The sequence below is a fragment of the Stegodyphus dumicola genome, chromosome X2 (assembly GCF_044657685.1).
Source record: "Stegodyphus dumicola isolate Sdum_Otavi_A_Nest chromosome X2, ASM4465768v1".
Classification (NCBI taxonomy): domain Eukaryota; kingdom Metazoa; phylum Arthropoda; class Arachnida; order Araneae; family Eresidae; genus Stegodyphus; species Stegodyphus dumicola.
This window is the reverse complement of record NC_140781.1, coordinates 188,686,591-188,699,620: the sequence shown is the minus strand read 5'-3', so window position 1 is coordinate 188,699,620 and position 13,030 is coordinate 188,686,591. Positions and strand designations below refer to the sequence as shown.

Here is a 13,030-nt window from a genome sequence, read left to right as displayed (position 1 = left end):
GTAAAGGACTGATCACAATTACATGATCAATGCCCATATTTTCATACTGTGAAAAGCTATATAACAAGGATATAAATCTGCATTAAGTTTGCTTTGATGTGAATACAACATAAAAATTTACATGATCCTGTCTTAAAATTATAACATATACAAAAAGTGATTTTAAAAAAAAGTAGGTGAATGCTGCTGCTAAATGATAACCAATGGAAAATGTATAGATCTCTAATTCAGGAAGCGATTTCCTAAACACTGAGGAAAATGTCTGCCAAATTTCAACAGTATAACATAGATCGAAAATAATTCATTAGCATGAAATTTTATTCAAAAATGTTGAAATGCATAGCAGGTTAGTTTTTTGCAAGATGCTGGATGAGAATGGTTTACAACTGAATAAAGCGACTGCTTGTAAAAATGATTAATAAATAAATAAAATGCTCAATCAAGATTCAATATCAAAATGATTCGGATTGCACTTTTATATTTCTTTTTTTAACCTTGACGATATTGCACTAGATGTAGTTTAACCCAGGACCACTATAATGAATTCTGAATGGTACTTGAGAAACGATGTAAGAAAGGCCATAAAAATGAAAATTTTACTTTCCATCACGATAATATTCTATGATTACCTGTTCAACAATTTCTGTCAAAATATATCCTCATTCACTTAATTTCACTGTATCCTCATTCACTATCACAGTATCAGACTCTTCAAAGCTAAAAAAGTAAATGTTTTGAATCAATTCAAGACATCGTGGCCGCCATGACCATAAACATTAAATATTATATAAACATTAAATAAAAAACATATGGCCACTATAAACATCCTTATTCACTTAATTTCACTGTATCCTCATTCACTATCACAGTATGAGACTCTACAAAGCTAAAAAAGTAAATGTTTTGAATCAATTCAAGACATCCTGTCTGCTATGACGATAAACATTAAATATTATATAAACATTAAACAAAAACAAACATAATTATAAAACGATGTTTTAGTTTCTAGAACTTAAGCAATTCGTTATTTGAAATCTTTCTCTTTAACGTAAATAATTTATACTAACATATTTTTATCTTTCTTACACATACATACATAATAATATTTGTTACATCTGTACTATTTGCTCATTAAGTACGACGATATACAGTTATTTTTTAAGCCAGGAAAATGCATTTTTATACCTCAGAAGCCTGTAAGTATCAATTTAGACCATAAGATCCCAAATGTGAAAATAAAACTAAAGACTGTTACTAAAACTGGTTACACTTTCTTACAAAATAAAATCGGATATAACAGATTAATTTTGGAATGATGATACTAAATCAAAGTATTTAGAATCGGTAGCTAGCACGTGGTGCACAGCGGCAGATATTAGCACCATAAAAGGTTGTATCAGTTTGATAATTTGCCGATACAAATCGCTTAATGCTTAAATCAGACACTAATTAACTTGACACCCTAGATATATTACCATTACTTATCACTTATCCAAGCCTCTAATTTACCTAATTAACCAACTAACCCCCCCCCATCTTAGACTCACTTTTTTTTCCCAAATACGATTAAGTTACACAGGAGCTTTTTGAAATACTAAATACAAACGATTTAACTTCACTGCTGCATAAATTATTATACATTTTTTAATGTAGTCAAAAATCTTGAAGCTCACAATCATCGATACGGTAAGTATATTTCGATTTATAATAGCTAAATACTCTATTTGTATTTTTCTCCTAGTCTAAAAATAACTAATATTACAATAACATTAAAAATAATTTGTATCTTATCACTGCAGGCAACAGATCTAATCCTAGACGGTTAAATCTTCCTAAAATTTGCAACTTATATCCCTACACGCACATAAGAGAAGAATCTGCATGTTTTTAAATATTTTAAACACTATTAACGCTATGTACAATACATTATATTAGCAATAAATTCATCTTAATACATTGTTTTTGATACGAAATCTGTAAGATTGGTTAGGTTATCGGAATATGGCTAAGCTAAAAAGAAAAACGACTTCATCTTTCAACGGGAAACTGACTCGCAATCACGTTATACATAGAGAAAACTACAGAAACCAACCATGCAGCCACCCCGCTCACCTGGAATCGAACTCCCAAAGTTCAGCGATCTTAACCACCCGGCCACTGGTGAGGCCGAAATATACAAGAATAAATGTGTTATACCAAACAATGGCTTAGTACCTTATTTTTTTTTTCTGACTTTTAGTGTTCTTGCGTTAAAACAAATAGTGACAGAAACCTACCTTTATTTCAAACGTACAAAAAATTAATATCACATTATTACACATTATTATCAGAGTTAATTTGTTTAGTCGAATACATCAAAGCACACAACACCTATCTTGCCATTTAAAGAATCAGCAGAATGAACATCAGAGAAAGCGAAATAGATTTAAATAGCTTTAAACCAAAAATATGACAATTTTAGAACCTAAAGAAGTTTTGCCTGATCTTTAGAATATGGTAACTGGTAGTTTGGCGACATTTTGGAGGCGACAAAGGTTACTACCTGGGACTTTGGTAATAATGTGAGCAGTACTCAGTTCCGATTACGCATTATTTTGTGTGAGGGAAATGAGAGATCATGGGATATGTCATGTGATATTAATGGACGAATTACGGTTCTTTAATCGGAAAAGGGGGGAAATCGGGGAAAAAATCTGGAAATTTTGTATTTGGCTTTATTCTGTGTTGTGTGAAACAGTGTTCGTTAAGTTTTGGATCCCATGGCCCTAACTAAAGTGAATTCGAAATGGGTATTTAGTGGGATTAAAAGGGGTAGTAATAAGTGTTTTTTTAAGGTTGTGCGAGATAGAAGTAAAGATGTTTTATTAAGTTATTTATTTTACCTGGTACCTTGCTGTGAAGTATAAGTATGATTTTAAAGATCCTGAAACAGAAATAAGAAAAGTTTATCGGACACGTAATCAAGATTCTGAAGAAGATTAGGTAAGTTAGTATTTTTAATTATTTGAGGATATTATATTTATGCATTGTTCTAAATGTAAGGTGGAAGTAAAGTAATTTGCGTAAATGTGCATGGAAATAATTTAAATATTTGACACTAAGTATTTGTAACCATTCGTAATGTTTGCGGTATGAATTAGTTAGTGACGTTTGTAATATAATAGATAATGTAGAGGTAAAAGTTTTTGGATATTTTATTTATTTTATACGGGGAAATGTTCATATTTGGAAAGGGTATATACTTTTTCGCGATCAGGTAATTTCATATATGTTCTTTTTACCGGGTTTAAAGATTCAGAAAATTGTTATGCATTTTCGTGAAATTTTTCTAATTTATGTGAAAAAATCAGTCTACATGGATATAGTGAAGAGTGTGCGCAATGCCATTTTTGTGCAATTCTGGGATTTTTTTTAAGTAAAAATAAGTCGACGTGTACATGGTTTAGTGATATTTTAATTAAATGATAGTTATTTTGTGAATTTTATGTTTGTAGGAATTTGGTATACGTTTTAGTTGAAGTAAACGTGCATGGAAATAATTTAAATATTTGACACTAAGTATTTGTAATGTTTGCGGTATGAATTCGTTGGTGACGTTTATAATGTAATAGATAATTGAGAGGTAAAAGTTTTTGGATATTTTATTTATTTTATACGTGGAAATGTTCATATTTGGAAAGGGTAAATACTTTTTCGCGATCAGGTAATTTCATATATGTTCTTTTTACCGGGTTTAAAGATTGAGAAAATTGTCATGTATTTTCGTGAAATTTTTCTAATTTATGAGAAAAAAGCAGTGTACATGGATATAGTGAAGAGTGTGCGCAATGCCATTTTTGTGCAATTCTGGGATGTTTTTTTAAGTAAAAATAAGTCGGCGTGTACATGGTTTATGTGTATGTGTTATTTTGAAAAACGCGTAAGGAGTATGGTATTGTGCACTTTTTCCCAATTTTGCAGTGAATATTTGTCATGATTAAGCAGTTTTGTTAGATAAAATTTCTAGCATAAGTGTAATTCGGCTAGTAGATTGTTGGAAGAAGTGTTCAGTAGATAAAAAGAAAAGAAACATGTCTTTACGAGAGTTGGTCGCCAAATTTTCGCCAAAAATCGCCAAGTTACCATAATGTATAGATCAACCGAAGTTTTTAACTTCAGAAATTCTATAAGGAAAAAGAATGTTGATAGACTAGAAGTTCTTGAGCAGGTATTAACGAAAGGCAGTTAACGTAAACTCAGTGAGTGTCAAGCTTTAACCCACCAGTGGCCAACATGAATACGAGACAGTTTACCTAAAAGAAATCAGTAACAGAGACATCCCTCCCCTTAAGCCCTAGGGTGTTTTGCATAATCTAATAAATAATCCAAAGAAGCACCAAACAGAGAAATCTTTCCCCTTAAGCCCTAGGGTGTTTTGCATAAGCTAATAAATAATCCAAGGAGGCGCTAAACAGAGGTACCCTTTCTTGAAATAAAATAATAACTTTTTACGAAAAACGCAGTATTTCACATAACGTGTACTTGAATTTAAAATAAATCCGCGGTCGAAAAAGCCATCAGCTTTTTCATTTCGCCGTAACACAGAAGCGAAATGTTTCATCTATCAGTGAAATATCTCTATACAGGCAAAAGGTCGCCAATCACTGCTGCATCACCAACTTATCAGTTCGGGGAACAATATTCAACAATTATACTTAACTTGGCGATTGCAAGTACAACATGAATACTCCGATACAAACTCAAGCTTTTAAAGAATAATAATATCGAAACGCTTCAAATTCAAATACATTTATTTAAATTTCTTTGTCTTTAATAGAGCTAACTGGGAAAACTTTCTCATCACCTACACACAGCGTCATCGCCTACTCTTTCAAGGTCGGTGCTTTTAGCTGAACCCCGTTTATCATGCACGCAGAGCTTTTCTACGAGAAGTAATTAACTTAGTAGATCGGTAATTTTTTTCTTTCAATTTCCTCCAAGAATCGGAGGAACTTTTTCATAATACATCAGTTTTAAAATATATAAAACGGAGCGACGAACATTTTAAAACTCAACGTTCACTTCCAACTACATTTGCATCACAACAGGACAAATTTTAGGTTAACTCAACTAGCGGCCCTTCTAATTACTATTTTAGTTTTAATTTAATTCACCGACACACTTAAAAAGATCCTTCCTGCGTTCGCCATGTTTTAAAATGTAATGTATAAACTAAAGCAGCTTTTACGCAATTATCAAAGTAATTCTACATATCATAACAGTAAAAGCAGCCAACTTTCTCAGAACGAATTGCCAAATATTGTTGAGTTATTTTAATATACCGAAAAGCAAGAGAACTATTTTTAAACCAGGACGGATAGGCACATAAATTACAAATATTTAATTGCATGTCTTGTCGCACGATAGAGAAAATTTATGCCCAGCAGAGACCTACAAATTTAGATAAAAAGCCAAGACACTGTCGTCAAAAACAACTTATTAACCGATACTACTCCCCTCATCCTCCATCCGCTTATTTCACGCCCACAACTTGGAGAGCGACTTATTTTTAGAACTGGGTAAATGTAACGGAAACGTATTTTTAGATCTAAAATAAAATTTCGGTAATTCTTATGTTTTGAAGCCTAAACAGCCCTGCAAACTTTAAAGCATAATTAACATGATTAAAACTTCAGAATACCCAAACATTCTCCATTAGCTAATCTGAAATCTCCTAATTCATCTCTTTATTCACAGGAAACCATAAAATTTAGATTTACTTTCCAACAAAGTAGCCCCTCCCTCTCATTTTTTCTCTTATAAACAAGAATGAGCTACACATAATAAATCTGAACTGTGTTTACAAATTGAATACACACTAGTTTCCATTTGATTACTCATTCAGAAACCAAAACACTGTGAACTAAGAATACAATTTAGCCAAAATTTACTCAAATTTTCGAAGAGTCAAAAGTTTATCATTATAACTCCCTTTAAAAAATACTACGTAAAGTAACTAAATCTGAGTACAGACGTAGACGACCTATGCGAAACTTAAAATATACTAGTTTTTCAGAAATTCAGTTACGTTGATGATCAGCTGAGGTCTCTGTTTCATAGAGTAAAAATACCGCCTAGCAACGATAAACCTAACAACAGCATAAGAGAATACTTTTCAAGGTCAAACGTACAACCTGACTTGATACTTTGTGCATCGATAGTTGCGTAGGCTTGGTCGGTTGTCAGATATCAGACCAGATTTGGCACTTCAAAATTCAATTCCCTGATGATATAAATATTTCTTTTCAACAGTGATAAATTAAAGATCGTATTTGTAATTTTTATGTACGTACCTAAAGTAATCACTAACATTTAAAACAAAATAAAAATCTTCCTTCATTCTAGGATGCCGTACAATTCTCTACAGAACAATATATGCGTCAATTTTGCATACAAGTTATCGCTGAATTAAGTGTATTGTTTTTATCTCTTATAGCAATGCTTTTGTTCTCAAGGTATTGGCAATAAATTCTATTTTGATTTTTGTTTACTGAAATAATTAACCTAAGAACACATATTCTTTACGTTTAGAAAAATTTTAAGTCGAAATGAACTGTTGACGAAAGCATGTTTTCTCGCTCGAAATATTAAGTCGGTTCATAATATCTTTCCCGAGAAAACTGTTCGCGTTTCATCCCACAACGAGAAGGACCGCAAAAAATGCAAGGAATCATATTGTAAGAATATAATGGCAAAAAGCTCCAGAAATTAATGCTACAGAGAATACGCTAACGGTGAAAGGAAGTCATTTCGCTAAACATATTCTTTATCATTTCACACTTAATAACAGCAGATGTTTTGCTGATTAAATGTGGAATATATGGCAGTTTGAGCATGCCACAAAGTGTTACATATTCTGTCCCAAACTTCTAAATTTAAATGTTGACATGCTAATGATTTGAGGTATTTCAACAATAAGGCTCTACAAAGCACTGTACCATCACCTCAACAGGTAAATCTTCTCCTTCTTCTGTTGTAGTTAAAATACTTTAACTGTAATATGGGAAAGAGACTTCTCCAGATCACACTTTGCGGAAAAGAATTTTAAATCTTCATTCCCCAATTCTAATAATAATCATAAAGAACTGAAGCATGTTCTCATTAATTACTTAAAGAATGATACAGTACGGCAAATTCATCTGACGTACATCATCTATTGAATGCCTGTAAATTGAGAATACGAATCACTACTCAAATCAGACTTGGGAACAGAAATTTTGTTTTCCATCTGAAACTGTGCGAAACGCTATGACACACTTGATCAAGAGAAATGGCTTGACAAAAGAAGACTGAATATGGACATAAGTAAATGGAAGCTTCCATTCTTCAATCCGTGATAATGGTAGCACAATGAAGGAGAAAAAAATGCAGGTGATTTCCCCCCCCCACACACACACACAAAGCGAAACACATTCAAACTGAAACAATGAGATTCTGACGAACAAAACAAAGAGCCTGATAGCAGTAGCGTGACAACATAGTTACTTGCTTTGTGTTGCACGATCGCAAAAGAGTTAAGGTGTTTTTTTTTTAATCCTATCTCTCCTATTATTTTTGTTAACATTAATGACCCCTGACAGTTATCAGTATGACAATGCACAGATACGACAGTTAGCCACCAGACGCTATGAATGGTATCAATGTTCAATGACTACATTAGACACCGTCTTCATCTGTAATATAAAAGAGTGTTCCATGATCCAAAGAGCTGGTGCTCATGAACTAATTCAAGTGATAATCATATATGATTTTTTTTGCCAATTCCTTTTTCTTCTTTAACATGAAATGTACAAACTATCACCAGATTTTAATGTTAGCCACTGAAAAGACAGAAATTCATCCTCAATGGCACAAATAGGAAGCAGACTTTTGATTGCTCTATTTTAATGTACGAGTTAAAAAAGCATTTTTCTGAGACTGCCAAATTTAATAATCGAAAACTAAAAATCGTCTCGCAAACCACTGCCAGCCCCATTTCCTCTAACACCGGTGAGGGGAGTGAGGTGACTCAGGATACTCCCAGGCAAGGAGAATTTCTTTTGTGCATCTGGCTGCTGCCTTAAGAATGCACCGGAAAATACGTTTTTTTTTTTCCTCCCGAGACCTTTACCTCGCCCCCTCCTATTGCAGACGTCAGATTCACAATACTCGCTTTGGAGCAATGTCATACAAGGTCAATCTTCTGCGGTTAAACTGCGAGAGTCCAATGTTCACCTTAGGCGGCAAAATTAATTAAGATATCTTATATACAAAATAGCAGCATTTTCGAACAAATTACATGTACAATGGGAAAAATTTTTTTTAAACAATGTTTCTTTTATGAAATTTAGCCTCAGAACGATATTCGGTTATGCATTCTCTAGGAATGCAAACAACTGATTGTGAAAATAAAACATGAAATTAGATATCTTCTTCGTAACAATTTATTGTTACGATTAGTCGTAAAATATTTCACAGATCATACGTTTTATGTTACGTTATAATATTACGTTCATTACCCGATTACTAAACTTCAAAAATTTATCAGAAGCCTACAAATAGCAGTATAAAATAAATCAGGATTATGTGATATATCAGTTCATATTTCGCAAAAGGCTAACAGGAATTCTTTAGACTACTGATAAATTCCAATTCAAATTATATGTTTTAAAACAGTTCAACACTCAAGAGTACCTTATCCTCGAATACAAAATTTTATATATTACATTATGATCTGTCAAAAATGCTTCTCTAACAGCCAAGTTAAGTATGCTTGATTTCAAACTACTTTTTTAAAATTTAACTGACTCCCTGAACGGCCAAATACAAAACTTCTCTCTTCAAATGATTGTACTAACTGTATCTGCATCTCCTGACGATAAAATTTACTTTCTTAGAGCTAAAAAAAAAGAGGACTGCAAATTATTCTTAAAGAAGCCTTCATCTGAAGGTACATTAAGGCTTTAAATATTAAGGCCTTTATTAAATTAGTAATTATAAAACGGACGTTTAAGATTATTCATTAAGAGCATATAAATAGCGATGAAGAACACTTGCACGCAATTAACGTTAATTTTAATTTCTTCAGTGAATTAAAAAAAAGAAAAAAAAACTAACATTATTACCGTTCCTTAGAATATACTCGGTGGAAAGGGATAAGAACCAAGATGCAACAGTCGGATGGTAACACACATTGTTTTTTTTTTTAAAAAAAAAAAAAGTATAAAGGAAATAAACTACAGAAACAAAGACTGTTTGATATGCATTAATTGAAAGAAACTTAATGAAAGGGAGATTAAACAAATTTTTTAAACTAATCATGGCTATGACAATGGAAAGGTGAAGGATTACTTTTTATCTTTAAAAATTTTTATCTTTTTTCTGGATCAAAGAAAAGCAAAATCTTAGAAGATAACATCCGCGGGCTAAGACAGTTCAGAATTACTGCGGTAATCTGATAAATTGTTTTAATGAAAAATTCCTCTTTCAGGCAGGTGGTAGCAATGATTACCGGTTTTAATGCGAAAACTGAGTTAGTTCAAGTTGTGCTACGGTGAGCATGGATCATCATCGTTAAAAAAGATCTTCTGCATCAAAATTTTCCCGGTGACAATTAAAAATGATTTTTAATATAACGCATTTTAAGATTAAAGCCCCTTAACCACTGCAAATTCTCAGTACGTTTTGTAATATTTCGATTTATTATTGATACATTAAATGATTATATGTTAATTTAAATACTTTACAGTTAGAATTTTAATGTTTAAAATGCAAAATAACTTGGAAATTTATCCGATTCACAGAGGTGTCGTGTCTTAAAATAAAGCTAATGCTATGCGCCTCAATCTCCTACTAACAGAATAAAAACTAACGTGATTATACTGCACTGGAGCATTTCTTTTTCTTTATCAGCTAGTTAATTAAAAACAAAGGCGACACAACAAATACTTCATTTGCATCATTTCTTTTTTTTTTATTTATTTGCTATTACACTAAAGAAATTTCAGTATAATTTCATCTTGATATAAATTTAATTCTGTCGCAAAGATAAAAATACTTATATCCACAATTTGGGCTGAATGAATGAGCTGTACCAAAATGAATTTCCTGGTTCAACTAAAAACTGTGACAGTTTTTAAAAGTAAAGAAGTATTTCTACTTATTATTCCACAAAGGAAACAATGTGAAGTATTTACATAACTGGTCTTCTCACATATAACATTTTGCAACGAAAAATGAAAAGTAAGATACAATAATAATAACAATAAATTTAAAATGGTATTGTGCAATCTTTTACTATAAAAAATTACTTTTACGAGAACATTTTATTTGAAATTTTGAACGTAATTCGTCATAAAATCACTCGCGATTAAGTAATTTGCCGATATTCTTAAGAAAGATTTTTTAAAAGGATAGAATATAAAAGAACAAAATTTGCACCTTTTAGAAGGGATTTCAAAAAAATCTTTACCAAGGATTTATTACTATTTCAAAATTGCTTATCAAGGATCCATCATTATTTCTAAATTGCTAGTCGTTTCACTTTAAAACTAAATTCACACACACAGCCAAAAGCTAATTAGCCTAATTAATATACAAAAATATAAGCCGCGCAGGCTGTGGTTAGGGAAGCAGACTTTAATACCAAAGGGCCCGGGCTCGGATCTCGCAGAAGGCATGGTTGTAACTGTCCATCCCTTCATAGGAGGCAAAAGTGCCCCACCTGTTAATTGCCTCCATAATAAAGTGACCACCACTTCTGGCCTTAGTAGGGAAGTCGGCTGAGAGTCCGCTTTACATTTCATTTTTGAAAGCAGAGTTTGGCGGTAAAAACAGCAGTGACGTTCCACAATATCAGAAGACGTAATAAAATGCAATCTGATACAAATAAATACATTAAATGCTTCTTGATTTACCTTCTGATAAACAGAATTACTCAAGGAATGACTACAGCAAAATTGTATTATAAAGTACATCCAGAAATAATCATAGAGGGATATTTATACATACATAAGGGAAAAAACTTTATAAATGTATAACTGAAAACTACTATCTAAATTTAATTTCACATTTCATAGGAGATAATTTTTCATATATATAAATATATGTATATATTCTTTTCTTTCATCCCAAAAATAACGTGCAGCGCATACATAAACTCACACAGAGTAAAACTCGTTACAGATATCCACTTAAGAAAGTGGCAAACAAAGCACGTAAGGTGATAAGTGGCATTCTGAAAAAGTGAAAGGTTAAGGTCGGGCATTAGACGCGTAAGTTTAAAATACCGATGAAATATTCTTATTCAATAAAATATACTATTTAAAAAAAAAGAGAAAATTCACTTGATATTTCAAATTTGTAAACGTTTTAACTAAAATGAGTGATTGATTTGTGTAAACGATCAATGTCCGGCCCCTCAGTGAATCGGATGCGCACTGTTACACAGCGAACTTTAATCTCAATTTTAAGTGTTGCTAAAATAACCATTTAAATTTACTTTGTTTCATGCGTAACTGAAGTTGCGGTAGTTAACCGCGTGAGCGTATGGCGTCGTGCCCTTGTTACTACTAGAGAAACCCCGTACGTTGGCAATGGTCGGAGGGAACTTTAATGGAAAAATAAACAAACAAAACAGAAGGCTTGGCGGGGGGGACGTCTATGATCTTACAGGATGAGCTTTTTCGTTCTGTGGCTGTAATATATGGAAATTAGTCTCGAATTACGCGATGATGTTGGCGATACTGCTATATATTATGAGAGAACAGAAATAATTTTGCGTTTAATGACGCATAACTTTTAATAAGCAAAATATACTTATTTTGAAAATTAAACAGTATTGCAAAGGTTTATATTTTAGATTTCGAAAAATTATATCAACGCTTTGCAGTTTTTCATGCTAGACAAGCATGAATTTTTTTAGCATTTACAGCATTAACCAATTTTGTTAACTATATAACTATTGCCACGTATTCAATGGAATTCTCGTAATTTCAAACTTATTTTGAGATGAAAACAACAGAATTCTCTTATTACTGAAATTTGTTTCGCAATGAAATGCTGTATCAAAACATTACTCGAACTCGGAATCGAATGTCATGTCTTTAATTAGCCAAAGAAATTTGTGACTGCAAAGAAAGCATGACAGGTGAAGCGAATTATGACTCATTACTTAACATTAAATAAGCTTTTCTAAAAACTGTTCAATATACGAGCAGATATCGGGCAAGCGATATATAGAGCAGACTTTGAAATTAAGTAATGTCTCAATAACAGTGGGAGAAGATACGCAACGTATGTTCTTGATAAAAACGTTTAATTGTGGCAGGAATCGTCAAATATTTTTAACTACAGTGAAACTCAAATCCATATAATTCAGTATTTAGGCATGTCGCAGATTAGAACAGAAAATATTTAACTTTTAAAATTACTTCATGTAAAACAAAAATCTACTTACTTCATAGAATTGTCATTTTATCCTTTGTTTTTATCCGCTAATCTAATACAAATTAAAATCACATTCTTGATATATATGCATAACACTTACATATAACACTTTTATAAGGCACAAACATTATTTCTATCACTTTCTGTTGCCGATCGTGTACTATATCTATTCACCGTACTACCCAGTTTGTTTCCCCTAATCAGGCGCTTGCGACCCTACGTCTGGCACCTCGTTTTCAAGGGTTACCAGAAAGAAACATTCCTAAATATCGCCAAATTGGCTGAGCACTTGCCTCATACGTTACGCAACTTCGCTTCGCTGCTCTTTGGAATGGCGTAATTCATGACGTCAACAGTCGAAAGTAGTGATGTATATCTGTGTATATCTGTTGGTGGTAACGTTTTTTTCTATTGAAATCCGAGCCGACATATTTAACGAGCATTTTAATTCATGATCAGAGATGCAGGGTGCAAAATTTATTAATACGCTAATGATAAATATACTATGATTTGCCTAATATATAAGCTAGTATATAGGAACTGGAGCATTTATTTTCAATTCTTT

The 13,030-nt window shown here is 32.3% G+C and overlaps 1 protein-coding gene across 4 annotated transcripts in view; it reads right to left on the bottom strand.

Moving 5' to 3' along the window:
- The window catches only part of LOC118186252 (uncharacterized), a 234,243-nt gene extending 221,565 nt beyond the window's left edge, over nt 1-12,678 (bottom strand). For 3 of the 4 annotated variants that reach the window (XM_085809915.1, XM_085809919.1, XM_085809918.1), the window contains exon 1: nt 12,476-12,678. The gene's annotated coding sequence lies outside the window, so the exon portion shown is untranslated. Of the gene's footprint in view, nt 1-629; nt 718-12,475 lie in introns of all 4 variants that reach the window. The other variant, XM_085809916.1, reaches the window with a different exon arrangement.
- Nucleotides 12,679-13,030: the final 352 nt, after the last annotated feature.